The 14,300-nt window shown below is 36.9% G+C and overlaps 1 protein-coding gene across 3 annotated transcripts in view; it reads right to left on the bottom strand.

Annotated features, from left to right (window-relative positions):
- Nucleotides 1-14,300, bottom strand: part of AGPAT4 (1-acylglycerol-3-phosphate O-acyltransferase 4) — a 170,686-nt gene that overhangs the window by 141,683 nt on the left and 14,703 nt on the right. The window contains exon 2 of one of the 3 annotated variants that reach the window (XM_074309381.1): nt 6,258-6,363. The exons of 1 other annotated variant lie outside the window; for it this stretch is intronic. The gene's annotated coding sequence lies outside the window, so the exon portion shown is untranslated. Of the gene's footprint in view, nt 1-5,622; nt 5,642-6,257; nt 6,364-14,300 lie in introns of those variants that run through there. One more of the 3 variants, XM_074309382.1, reaches the window with a different exon arrangement.

The raw sequence follows: 14,300 nt of genomic DNA, 5'->3' as shown, positions 1-14,300 counted from the left end.
GATGCTGCCATTACTCTAGTTAAGCTGTTTTCTTTGGCTGCCTTTCCCCCCCCCCAATGGGAATGTACTGGAATATTCTCCCTCCTGTACCTTGACTACTGAGCTCCCTGGCTTCCTTCAAGTCCCAACAAAAGTACTATCTTTTATTAAAATCCCTTCCCTACTTTCCCTATCTTGATCCTAATGGCTTCCTTCTATTAATTATTTTTTATTTATTCTCTTATTATTTCTTATTTATCATCTCCTATTTACATTTGCTTATGTTTGTATATTTCTATATGTAATATATTTGTGTGCATATACATGCATCTATACATACACACATTTATATATACTATTTATATATATATATATATATATATATATATATATATATATATATATATTATATATACACACACAGCATTGTACATAGATCCTTCAGTAGATCATAGGTTTTTTGAGGGCAGGAACTATCTTTTGCCTCTTTTTTAGTCTCCAGGGTTTAGAAGAGTACCTGCCATATGAAAGGTATTAATAAAAGTTTAATGATTTGATTTGGTCACTTTTCAAGGGTGCTACAGAGGGTATTCCTGTACAAGTAGAATTCTGGTTAAACCCTAGAGGTCCTCTTCCACCTCAAATATTCTATGACTGGATCATTTATTTAATACATTTATTAAGCCCTTAAGATGCATATAACACTGTGTCCAGTCTCTGCACATGCCCATTGAGTTTTTACAGAAGCTAGCTGGTATTAGAGATTTGCTATTGGAATTGGCAAGATGCAGGTTCCAATTCCGTTTACCAACTTTACTACCCTGAACAAGTCATTTATCTCTGAGCTCATGTTTCTCCTTCTATAAACTGGAAATAAAACCTATCACAACCAACTCATAGGCTTGTCCTGAGGTTCAAATAACCAATACACACAGCAATTTGTAAACTTTAAAATGCTATGTTAATTTTCATCAACACACAAGAGTGTTCAATCATGCCGATTGAAACAAGCAGAACCAGGAATACATTGTACATAGTAATAGCAAGACTGTGGCAAGATCAACTATGAAAGACTTGGTTCTTCTCAGCAATTCAGTGATCCAAGGTAATCTCAATAAACTTTAGATAGAAAATGCCATCTACATCCAGAGAGAGAACTATGGAGTCTGAATGTCAATCAACACATGCTATGTTCACTTATTTTTTCTTTTTATTCTATTTTTTCTCTCTCATGGTTTTTACCTTTTGTCTGATTTTCTCTCCCAACATGACTCAGAGAAATGTGTATTTATTTTATTTTGCTTCTCCTTTTTTTAACTGGCTTGATTTGATTTTTCTTGTGCAGCACAATAATTATATAAATATGTATGCATATAATGGATTTAACATATATTTCTACCATGTTTAACATATGTTGGACTACTTGTCATCTGGGGAGGGTGTGGAGGAAGGGGGTGTGGGAATGGGAACACAAAGTTTTGCAAGGGGTTTTGTTGAAGAATTGTCCATGCATATGTTTTGAAAAATAAAAAGCTTTAATAAAAAAAAGTGTATTAAAAATTAATATACATGTATAATCAGAAAAAATTTTTAAAAAAATACTCATGAGTTCCATATTCCAGAATCCAAAGTCACTACTAATGAAGAGGTTTGTAAGTAGTTCAGAGAGTAGAACATAGGACTTTCCAACAGGAAGATTCAAGTTTAAATTCTACCTAGGACATCTACCAGCTGTGTGACCTTGAATAACTTCCTAAACTTCTCAAAGTCTGTTTCTTCATCTGTAAATGGGGATAACTGTGGTACCTAGCTCCTAGAATTGCAAGGATTAAAAAAAAAATGAAATAATATAAAATACACTGCAAACTTCTCAGCACCATACAAAAGCCAGCTGTCATTATCTTATGCACTGATTAGTTTTCAGCAGCTATTTTCAAGGGCTCCTATCAATTCTAGTATGCCATTCTTATCACCATAATGCTTACCTAGCTATAGGACAAAACGCTTTTCTTCCATAAGCCTCAATGCTATCTTTTGCAAAATGAAGAGTTAGAATAGAAAGTCTCAAAAAATCCCTTCTCCTACTAACTTTCTATGTTGTTCTTCAGTTGTTTTTCAGTCATGTCTGACTCTGTGGCCCCAATTTGGGGTTTTCTTGACAAAAATGAGCAATTTGCCATTTTATGGTTGACAAAATTGAGGAAAACTGTAAGGGATTTTCCCAGGGTCACACACTATTAAGTATTTGATGCCATATTTGAACTTAGGAAGATATCTTCTTGACCACAGGATCTATCCATTGCACCACCTAGCTGCCCTATATAAATACTATATAAACAAGAGGATGGTTTCTAAGGACATTCCAAGAAACTAATTTTGACACTGCTTTATTATGGGATTAGTGAGTTTTTTCAATATATAAACTCAAATTCCTAGTAATAAAAGATCAATATTAGGAGCAGCAAAATATTTTGCTGCTGCTACCACTACCAAGAGGTAAGACTTAAAAAGATATAGAGCTTCAAAACCTGGCCTCATGTACATACAGTCTCTTTGGAGTCTAATGCTATAGATAAACTTAGGAAAGATGTAGACTACAGCATTCATCAGTTTGAGACTATGATCAATAGTTTTGAGATCCATTCAGGAAAGTGAGAAATCTTGGGGATGATGCCAAAAAGGAGATAAAATATCTGTGAGAGAAAGTAGGAGTGAGTTAGGATGAATGTTGCAGTCAGGAACCAGAATGTCGTGGGCACTTTGGGGTTTTGCAAGTCCCTTCTGTCTACACATACTTGCCTTCCTAAAGCGCTGACTGAAGAGGTGAAAAGACAATATTAACTCTTCACTAGGCTAACACTGAGTGGCCAGTAGCACTGTGTGAAAGAGGCAACATGAACAGATAAGATCCTAGAGATCCCATTCACTGCAAGAATTTGCAAATTTTTTTTTCCCCTTGTGAAACATATTCCTTTATTAGCCACATTTTTTAAAAAGCAAGAAAAATAAAGAAAGTGAGAAAAGTATACTTCAATTTGCACTCAGAGTTAATCAGTTCTCTCTCACTGGAAGTGGGTTGCATTTCAATCAAACTATTTATGCAGCATTGTATTCCCCTGGGAGCAAGTGTAGCGAGCTGTCGTCTCCAGAAGCTGCTGGATCGCTCTCTGGAAGAGATCTGCTGTGTCTACTCAAATCTCTCCAACAGATTCTTCTTCCTGTAACGAACCGTTGTCTCCAGGCAGTTGCTGTTAACTCTTGTCCATAGAAGTGACTTCCCTTCCTGCAGAGAGCCCCGTCAAGCCTGATGCAATTCAGAGTCTTCTCCTCTTCCTGGAGTGCTGTCCTCTTTATCCTCCCAGAGAATGGGCGTGGGATAATGCAAGGGCTTCTGGGAAGAACCACTTCAGCCAATGGGCTTGCTCCTTCTATCAAGTCAACCTGAGTTCTCACCTTGTAACTATCCAGACAACCTCAGTTCTCACTTAGTAATCCTAACAAGCAAGTACTCAGATAAAGTCCTGATTCTTACCTAATCCACCTCTCAGAGGCATCAAGGAGAATCAAATTTTATCAACATCGAAATGTCAAAAATAAACCTCCCCCAAAATACTACTAAACTGCATGTGGCCATATAACAAATTACTGTGAAAAATTAAAATAAATGTAAATGATCTTAAGTCCCATGAAGAAAATGTAATCCTGGTAGAAGAATTTATGTTTGACTTTTTTTTTTTTTTAACAAACAAGTATTCTGTTAAAAGAAAAACAAATCCTTTAAAAGATAATTTACACTCTATGTGTAAGTCACAGCTAAATAGAAGAAAAGATAAATAGCTTAAGTGGGTTCAGTTTATCTATAACTGATGTGAACACAGTCATAGCCTGTGACACCTGTGAGATGATGGATAATATCTTGTTCAATCTTTTCACTTTACAGATAAAAACAAATACCACCACCTGAATAGGCATAGTAATAGTAGTAGCAGCAGCAGCATAGCAGTAATAGAAGTAGTAGTGATTGCTAGCATTTAAGTAGCACTTAAAAGTTCACAAAACATCTTACAAACTCATCTCATTTTAGCCTCACAACAACCCTGGAAAGTAGATGCTATTATTATTCCAATTTTACAGATGAAGAAACAGAGATAAAGTGCTGGCCCTGGAGCCAAGAGGACCAGAGTTCAAAAGTGACCTGAGATACTTAATGCTTATTAGCTGTGTGACCTTGGGCAAGTCCCTTAGCTACAACTGCCTTGAGAAAGAAAAGAAAGAAAAGAAGAAAAGGAAGGGAGGAAGGTAGAAAGGGAGGAAGGGATGGAAGGAGGAAGGGAGGGAGGGAGGGAGGGAGGAAGGAAGGAAGGAAGGAAAGAAGGAAGGAAGGAAGGAAGGAAGGAAGGAAGGAAGGAAGGAAGGAAGGAAGGAAGGAAGGAAGGAAGGAAGGAAGGAAGGAAGGAAGGAAGGAAGGAAGGAAGGAAGGAAGGAAGGAAGGAAGGAAGGAAGGAAGGAAGGAAGGAAGGAAGGAAGGAAGGAAGGAAAGGGAAGGAAGGAAGGAAGGAAAGGAAGGAAAGGAAGGAAAGGAAGGAAGGAAGGAAGGAAGGAAGGAAGGAAGGAAGGAAGGAAGGAAGGAAGGAAGGAAGGAAGGAAGGAAGGAAGGAAGGAAGGAAGGAAGGAAGGAAGGAAGGAAGGAAGGAAGGAAGGAAAGGAAGGGAAGGAGGGAGGGATGGAAGGAGGGAGGGATGGAAGGAAGGAGGGATGGAAGGAGGGAAGGAAGGGAGGGAAGGAGGGAGGGATGGAGGGAGGGAGGAGGGAAGGGAGGAAGGAGGAAGGGAGGAAGGAGGAAGGGAGGGGAGGAAGGAGGAAGGGAGGGAAGGTAAGGAGGGAAGGGAGGAAGGAGGAAGGGAGGAAGGAGAAAGGGAGGGGAGGAAGGAGGAAGGGAGGGAAGGTAAGGAGGGAAGGGAGGAAGGAGGAAGGGAAGGAAGGTAAGGAGGGAAGGGAGGAAGGAGGGAAGGAGGGAAGGAGAGAAGGGAGGAGGGAAGGAGAGAAGGGAGGGAGGGAAGGGAGGGAGGAAGGAACAAAGAGAGATAAGGAGAAACAGTTGAGTATCTAAGACCAGATTTTAACTTCAAATTCCAATACCATTTTCCAGTGCACTTTCCTAACTGCCTGTAAATACAAAGAAAAGCAAAAGATGGTGACTGTCCTCAAGACCAAGGATTACCCAGTTCTTCTGCACCAGAAATAAACATGTAAATCCAGGTCTTCTTGTCAGGGCTGGTCCTCTATATGTTGCTACATTACTGCTTTTCTGAGTAACAATGCCAATTAATAAAGTTAATCCCTGGATCTAAGCTTTAACATCAGCAGTTTATCAATTTTAGCTTTAAGGAGAATTGTAATGAAATCTTATCCTTCCAAAAAAAATTTTTTTCAAGAAATGCTTCTGAAGATATAATTCTTCCCATTTCCCAGCTCTTCAACTAATAAAACAATTCATTTATCATATACTCTATAAGTATCAACTGATTTATATACGTTATTTCTTTTCATCCTCTCAATTAAGAGGTAGCTACTATCATATTTTATTACTGATAAAGAAGCAAGCATTATAATCTCTACTTTATGGATATAAAAACTGCTTACTATTGTGTAAGTTCCAACAAGTCACCAATCCAGATCCTCCAACATTGGCCCCTGCTCTTTCGAGCCAAGCAGACTGCTCTTTGTAAGACTGCCTAGTTTCCAAGAAAGCAAAATCTGGCAGAGAAGGATATCTGGAAACTCAATTCCTTTGCTCACAAAACAAATGCTGATCTTAAGTTAATCTTAGGCTGTTAAAAGGGCAAACTAAAGAACTCATCCAGAACAACACTTCTGACAAGGGTGAAACAAAAATTAGATAAACTCATCAGTCTTTTAATCTAAAAGTACATGTTTTTTGTCCTTTGGCTATCTTTTCCACTACTGAGTGAGATATAATCATTCCTGTGGCATTTTGCTATGAGTAGGTTGCACTGACAATCCTTTTGACGGAGTAACTTGCTTTTCTTCTTGCAACATCTCACCTATAAATCACTGTATTTCTATAAAAATATTTTGACACAGATCTAGATAATGATAACACTTGGATCTCAAAATGCATAGCTCCTATGTAAAAGTCTCCTGACTATCACAGCTTGTGAAACGAATGGGCGGAAAAAGACCTTGCACCAGACAACTGCATCTAAATACATTAAGAACAGAAGAGAGAAAGGAAGGAAACAAGTATTTATAAGTACCTTCTTTTTGCCAGTCACCATTCTAAGTGTTTTACTAATCTTGTCTTCTTTGAATCTTGAAACAACTCTGAGGTAGGTGCTATTATTATCTCCATTTTTAAGAAAGCTGAGGCAGACAGAGAGAAAATATTAAAATTCAAGTATTAATCTTTTGGCTATTCTCTTACATATGGTTAGTAAAGCCATCAGAAAGCAAAGATTTGGACTCCAAAGATAATAGTCTATTTAACATCATAGCCAAAGTCTGGGATGAGATATTGTACAGCTTGGAGAATTTCTCCATTTGATAAATGAACAATCAAGGGGAATTAGTGTATGTATCCTTAGGATTCATTCCAACAAGCATTTAAATGTCTGCAATATAGAAAACATTGTATGAGACACTGGGGATACACAGACGAAAGACAGACCTTAAAAATGCCAAATTCTATTTGGGGAGGTAGGGACGGGTAGGGAGGTACAAGCAGGTAATTACATATATGGCTACTAGATGGCACTGCAAGGGATAGTGCACTGATTTGAGAATTAGGAAGACTCATACTCCTGAGTTCAAATCCAGGCTCAGACAGTTATTAACTGAGTGACTCTGGACAAGTCACTTAACCCTGTTTGCCTTAGTTTCCCCATCTGTCAAATGAAATGAAAGAAAATACAAACAATTCCAATTTCTTTGCCAAGAAAACCCCAAATGAGGTCATAGAAAGTTGCACTCAACTGAACAGCAACAATAATAACAAAGGACATCTGTAATGATTTGAATCCAATTCATCTTCTCCAGTAGGTTGCCTCCTTTATCATTTCTACTATCTCATTGATCTTCAGTTGTTCCTTGCCTACTGGATTCTTCTCTACTAGCTACAAAACTGCTCAGGTCTCCTCCATTCTCCCCAAATCCTCAGTTTATCCATCCATTCTTGTCAGCAGTACACCTCTCTCCACTTTTTCAGGGCTAAATTTCTTTGGAAGGTCATCTACATAGCTAATGCCTCCACATTATTCTGACTTGATTTTAAAAGCTTCTGTACCAATCTTATCATTAAAGTAAAACTGCCTTCTCCAAAGCAACTCATATTCTTTTAATTACTAAATCTAATAGTCTTTTCTCAATCCTTTCTTTTTTTTACCTCTCTGAAACCTGTGACACTGTCAAAATACAGAATGACTAAAACAATGCAAAAGGAAGGAAAAAAACAAAACAAAATTAGATACTGTACAATTATAATCACCAAAGACTTGGATCTGGAAAAGACATGAGAAAATGGGAATTATGGGCATGAAGGGTAGTATTACTGAACTGTTTTTTTTCTCCGTTCTTTTCTATTCCTTTATGGCTCTCTGAGTACAAAAGGGAAGAAGGATGTGGTCAGAAAAGAAGGGAATGTAAAATAAAATATGTCAATACAAAAACAATTAATAAATAAATGCCGCTACCCAACACATCCAAGGAGTCAGGCATTCAAATAGTGAGACCTAACCAGTGTGTCCCCTTGGATGTTTCCCAGCTTATTTGTCCATTTATCACCTCCCTCTTCCTTCCCTCCATCGGCTATTATCATCATAACATCCCAACTTTTTTCAGTACAGGTCTTATCTTCTCTACTGGATAACAGATTCCCAGAGGGACTTTGTTTTACTGCATTCCATTACTGTGCCCTACACAAAATTATTGCTCAATGTTTGCTGTAATGATTCAATTCCAGTTTATCAATAGGAATAAATATTTGCCATACCTTTATCTTAAGCTATAGGTCTTAAGGGATTCTATAATATTGGATCTTAACCCTGCATAACTTAAGTAGGGAGGACTTATCTAGCATGGAAATAATCTAACCATAGAAAAGCTATAGACCATTTAGTAATCAGTAGAGATGTCCTATCTCTACCTGCTCATGCCCTTCTCAAATTTGTTGTTCAGTCATTTTTCCGACTTAGTGATATTAAGAGTTTTCTTGGCAAAGATATTGGAGTGGTTTGTCATTTTCTTTTACAGCTCATTTTACAGATGAGAAAACTGAGACAAACAGGATTAAGTGAGTCACCCAGGATCACTCAGCTAATGAATGTCTGAGGCCAGATTTGAACACAGGAAAATGAGTCTTTCTGACCCTGGGCCTGGCATTATATCCACTGTACCACCTAGCTGCCTCCTTAAACTTACCTGTTATATACTTATATAAGTACACATTGTCTACCCCAACAGGGAGTTCCCTCCTTCCCTCTAGGGAAGGATTATTTTATTTCTGTATCTCTACTACTCAACACAGAGAGTAGTAGTTTAATAAATAAATGCCTTCTCATTCAGATAAACTGTAGAAATGGGGATGAGTCCTCCTGATTTGCAAGTGCCAAAGTCCTCAATGCCTGACCTGTTTATTCCAAGAGGATCCTATGGGCTTCGCAAATGGAGCCTATAAGCCTGTTATATTATGAAAGAAAAAGTATTTGGTGAATAGGCTAATCACCATTAAACATTCTAGGCAATGCCTCAAACAGCAAATGGAAATCAACCAAATTGATTCTTTGCTGAAAATAAGTAGTTGCCATTATCTACAATGACAAAGAATGATATATAACATCCAAGGAAAATCGTTAATGAACTTGAGACTTCCTGTTTCTTAAAGTCATGGTAAAAAGAACCCAGATAGCATCCATTGCTTGTAATATTCTTGTTACTGCTAGGACAACGATTACCATACTTCCTAGGTCTGGTATCATGAACATATTTATGAGGAGGAGGGAGGGAGGGAGCGAGCGATAAAGATAAAGTAAATTCCCCCATGATTAAGAGTCCCAGGGAGGAAGCATCATTGGTTCTTTGAGCATAAAACAGGTTCCAGCACTCAGGAAGGGGCCAATAAACATAATAATGGACAGCTGCCAAAGGCATCATTTAGTGAATTGCCTGGAAAAGGAGGAGGGCCCAAGGAAGTAAAAGCCCAGAAATAGCAAGATGATTCATCAGAAAGGAAATATCTTAACACTTTCATTCAATGATTGATCAATGAGTCAACAAGACAGAAGAGAGTTTATGTTCCTCCTTCCTCACAATTTTAAATTTGAAAACTGAGGCAAGGTAAGTTCTACTATCCCATGAGTTCAAATACCAAGTTCAAATTTAGTTTCAATCAACCTTCCCTCATTGAGAAATCACTTGCACCTATACAATACATTAAATAATAATATAATCCCTTATATAATACACTATGTGCCATGCACTGTGCTGTGTTTTACAATTTTACCTCATCGGATTCCCACAACAACCCTGAAAGGTAAATGCTATTATTTTTCCCATTTTACAGATGAGGAAACTGAGGTCCAGGGTCACACAGCTAGTATATATCTGAGGCAGGATTTTTACTTGGATCTTTTTAACTCCAGGACCCAAAGTATCCACTATACCATCTAACTACAACATGAATATTTTTAAAGGAACATTTCAAAAACTAGTAACGAATGAAATGAACAGAACCAGGAGAACAATTTGTGCCATGACAATAATGAAGAGGGGACCCTAAAACTCTGAAAAATCCTTAAAGGGGAAAATCTCCTTCAACTCTGCCTTAATGATGGACCCCACCCCAAGTACAAACAGTTTCATCTTTGTTATCTGTGTGGGGTCAGCTCAGTCCTGAAACATACAGAATTCAATTCAAATTCTAGCCCTAGCTGAAACCCATCAAGGAGCCAACTTGGGACTCTACCCACAGGCTTCCTTTAGCTAAATCTCTCATTTTAAAAAGAGCCAAACTAAAATCCTCTCTTGGCAGAGGTTCCAAACATGCCATGCTATGCTTGGCACTCCAAAGGCCTCTGCCCACTGGAATACTTTTTCCAGTGCCATATTCTCTTTACTCTCACCTATTTCCTAACCAGACTAACCTTACTTCCAATCTCCATAATAAACTTATCAATCTAGGCTTTCAGGTCTGTAAATTCCTTTACAGGGAGCCTCTGCAAGGGAGTTCCCCAAAACTCCCTACCGTTGCACCAAATCATGAGGGGTTGCAGGGGAGCCAAACCTGAACCCCAAACCTGCCACTAGACCTCATTTAACTCCCTAACCACCAGAAACCCTAATTTTATTTGGGTTCCCCAAATCTAAACCTCATCAATAATACTGTAAAAACAAATGATTTTGAAAACTATTAAGAATTGTAATCATTACAATGATCATTCATGATTCAAGAATATAGATGATTCATCATGCTATCACATTTCAGGATCTTTATTAAGAAAACTCCAAATGGAATCACAAAGTCCTACATGAATGAATAACAACAATATTGATATTAACACATATATTTATCTCTTCTGGGTAAGCCATTGGAGCAACTTGCTTTGCTTAACTATGCATCTTATTTTGAGAATTTTTTTTCTTTTTTTAATAGGTGGCAAGTGGAATGAAAATAGCTTTTTGTTCATTTTTTTACAAAGAGGTAAGAAGTAGAAACAAATGTGAAATGTATGTATTTTCAGATGAAGTCACTGTATTATTAATTTTGCTTCTCTACATGACTGTTAAGAGACTTTTCATGAATTGTGAAAAATTTCTAAATACATATAATCTAAAAACAAAATGTATCAGTAAAACTGAAAGTGAGAAAAAACACAAATCTGTGCAACAAGACATTAAAGATATTTCAAGTGGAAGTGGAGGACTAGGGGGAAAAACTACATTCATTCTCTATCTTCAGACTTTGCCTTGGATGGTCATGGAGAAAAGATGTTTACTATAAACTTTCAGACGTGTGTTATAAATATCCTTTTTTTCTTCATCAGGTATTAAAGAAAGGAGATGAGGAAGAGTTTAAATTCCCATGAAAAGTGTGTGTAAGTACAAAAATAAGTACTCAGTATTTAGTAACTGAAGGGAAAAAAAAAAACAAACTGTTGAATCATTACAATTACTAAAAGAGAATGCTTTTAACTTTTTTCCCCCCCTGAGGCTGGGGTTAAGTGACTTGCCCAGGGTCACACAACTAGGAAGTGTTAAGTGTCTGAGACCAGATTTGAACTCGGGTCCTCCTGAATTCAAGGCTGGTGCTCTATCTAGCTGCCCCGCTTTAATACTTTTAAAAACTTTCTTATTTTTATTGATATCTTTTTAGTTTATCTTCATTTAAAATATATCCCTCTCTGATTTCCAAATCAGATTTATCCCTTATAATAATAGTGAATAAAAGGAAAAAGAATTTGACAAAACTAAATCAATTGAGTCTAACAATAGATGCAATATTCCACATCCACAATCCCTCACACTTCAACAAACAGGAGAAGGTATTATTTGTAGATCTTTTGTAGATCCATCTTGGCTGCTTTTAAATGGAACTATAAGGGCAAGATGGGTAAAAAGAGAAAGGAAAAATGGGGCTAGGGAAAATCTATATAAGAAATAAGCAAAGTAGGGAAGTTTAAACAAGGTAGATACATTGAAAACACAGAGGCACTGAGTTTGCTCTGGTTACCTACGGCCTAAAATTTCAACAATCAACCAACAAAGCACAATCTAATAAACATTCTAATCTTCAAAGAGTAGAAAATTTTAGAAAGTAAAGGCATGTCCTAAAATATTCCTGACTTAAAGAATTAACAGATCTACCAAAATACTCAAATAAGCATTCCTATCTTGGGAAGGGTAGGGAATCCAGAGAAGTGAAGAGTGTTACTTTTCTGGAATTCAAAAGTTTGTTTCAGTATCTTTGAACAAAGATAAGATAATTCAACAAACATTTAGGAAGCCCAGTATGCTAAGTGCTCAGAAGATACAAAGATCAGCATGATATTCTTTGCCTTCAAAATTTACTCTCTGCAAATTTTACATGATAATTATATGACATATGTAAGCAAAGGCTAAGGTCTGAGAAAATCAAGTCAGAAGGAAGATGTGCATTAAATACCACTTTTTAGGAAGTATTATGCTAAAAGCTATGGAAACAAACAAACAAAAAAAAAAAGACAAACAATAGATCTGCTGGGTTTCTTGAGATGAGGTAAAAAGTAAGAGATTAGGGAAAGGGAAGGAACATCCTAGGAATTTTCCTAGCTCTGGGGAGCTAGAAAAGAGATTTATCTGGCAGTCATGATGCAATTTGTGAATTTGGTGGGACCCATGTGTAGAAAATGAGATAAGTTCCAAACTTACTTCTTCAGAGATCAGTGGTAGAGGAGTGTATGAACCAAAGATTCTGGAGAAAATATCTGTACATTTGTTCTTGCTATATGTCCAAAATAAATAACCTATGGAAAAGCCTTTTGACAATAAGGGCTTTTAGTGATTGATCTTAACAAATGAAAGGGACAGAGTGGGGACTTGAGTCAATAACAATATCAAAGACACCCCCTACAGTACTCAGGATACTTTAGAACCCTAAGGGAGAGGCAGCAGCCTGTCCTAGAGTGTGGCTCATATGCTACCCCAATTTGAAGATTATTCTCCTAGCTAAAGAAGAAGTAAAGTGAGTCACCAACTATGATCTTTATTATCTATTAGGAAGTAAATAGAATGTAAATTCTTCTAAAATTGAGTCATCTCCAATTATTACTTTTATATTTACTTCTTTCATTAAAAAAAAAAAAAAAACACCTTAGGCTAGATGTTATATTTTCAATTCTTAGTAAGCTTCTATAAATTCCAAAACTAAGCCCAACATCCCTAAAAAGGGCAATCTTCAGATATGGCAATTCAGCAGCAGAAAGAAAAACATAATGTCTGAATAAAGCAGACCTAGGGAATGAATCACCATAAGCATCAGTAACATCTAATCTCTAGGATTTATCTAAGTACTATGTGACATTAAGTACTTTCTTATAAAGGGGTGACATCACTAATTCAAAATACACAGTTTCAGTACCCATCCTCAGTCATTTGCATGCTTTAGGTTATGATGGCCATGGATTTTTCTCTCATCCAGTTGCCTTCTAATGCTCAGTCCAGTATTAGGAATTGCTGGTGAGACAGAGGGATAAAGATGGTGGCATAGCAACAGAATGATACTAAAGGGTCTAAGTGTTTCTTAAAAGAAATATCTCCTTAATATCTAGCTACGGAGTTGATCTGTGGTCTTCAGTACCTCTCCCAGGGAGTGTAACTACTCCAGGTAGAGATCATCTAGTCTAATCTCCTCATATATTTACAGATGATGAAACTGGGGGAATTTAAGTGACTTGCCTTAAGATGAAAGTTGTACCAGAAGCAAGCAGAATTTGAACATAGGCCCTCTGAATCAAAAACCACTATTCTTTATAGTGTACTAAACTGTCATGTGAAGAAATAGCCTTATATATTCCATTATAATTGCTAGAAGGAAAAGAGAAGTTATATGGAAAGTGAATAATTTTTTTCTTTTGTCAGCAACTATCTATCTATAGGCTCCTGATTAATGAATGACCTGTTTCTCCTGCAAATAGGGGAAAAAAGTTTTAATATTTTCTTTCAACTTTCCTGAAAGCCAGTCTAGCTGTTTAAATCAATGGATTTGCAGTTCCTAGGACTGAGCTGGGATTTCACCCAATGTATAATAGTTACCTAATAGGAGTTATCATTTTAATGGAAGGGGATATGAGCATCTCTGATGAACAAAGGAATAATCTGGCCTGAACCATATTCTTGTTGTATATTTTATTGTTCTCTATATTCTACCATTTGGATGATTAGTGTTTGAAAGATTGATGCTCTCTTCTGAACAGGACATTAAAGTCTTCCCTTTACTTGGTCCCACAGAATGGGAATTGAGTAAAGGAAAAATCCTCATCACAATGTCCATCTTTCAGGCTCTAAACAATTACATTACCATAACAACTAAAACTGACCATTTTCTTCTCATAATTATTTTTCTTCCATAAGAGTTTTATCAGAGGTTTGTATACATGGTTTTCCTTCCAGGAGATTCCTTCTACAGGGTCCTGAATTACTCTTCAGTATATCATATTTTATTTAAGTCCATTCATGAATTCCAGGCAACCAAATTATTTGCACCATTTGGGACAGGACCTGGGATTTCATTGGTTCAGAGAACTCTACTGAATAAACCCTTCATCAATATA

The sequence above is a fragment of the Sminthopsis crassicaudata genome, chromosome 4, assembly GCF_048593235.1.
Source record: "Sminthopsis crassicaudata isolate SCR6 chromosome 4, ASM4859323v1, whole genome shotgun sequence".
NCBI lineage: Eukaryota > Metazoa > Chordata > Mammalia > Dasyuromorphia > Dasyuridae > Sminthopsis > Sminthopsis crassicaudata.
This window is presented reverse-complemented; position numbering and strand designations above follow the sequence as displayed.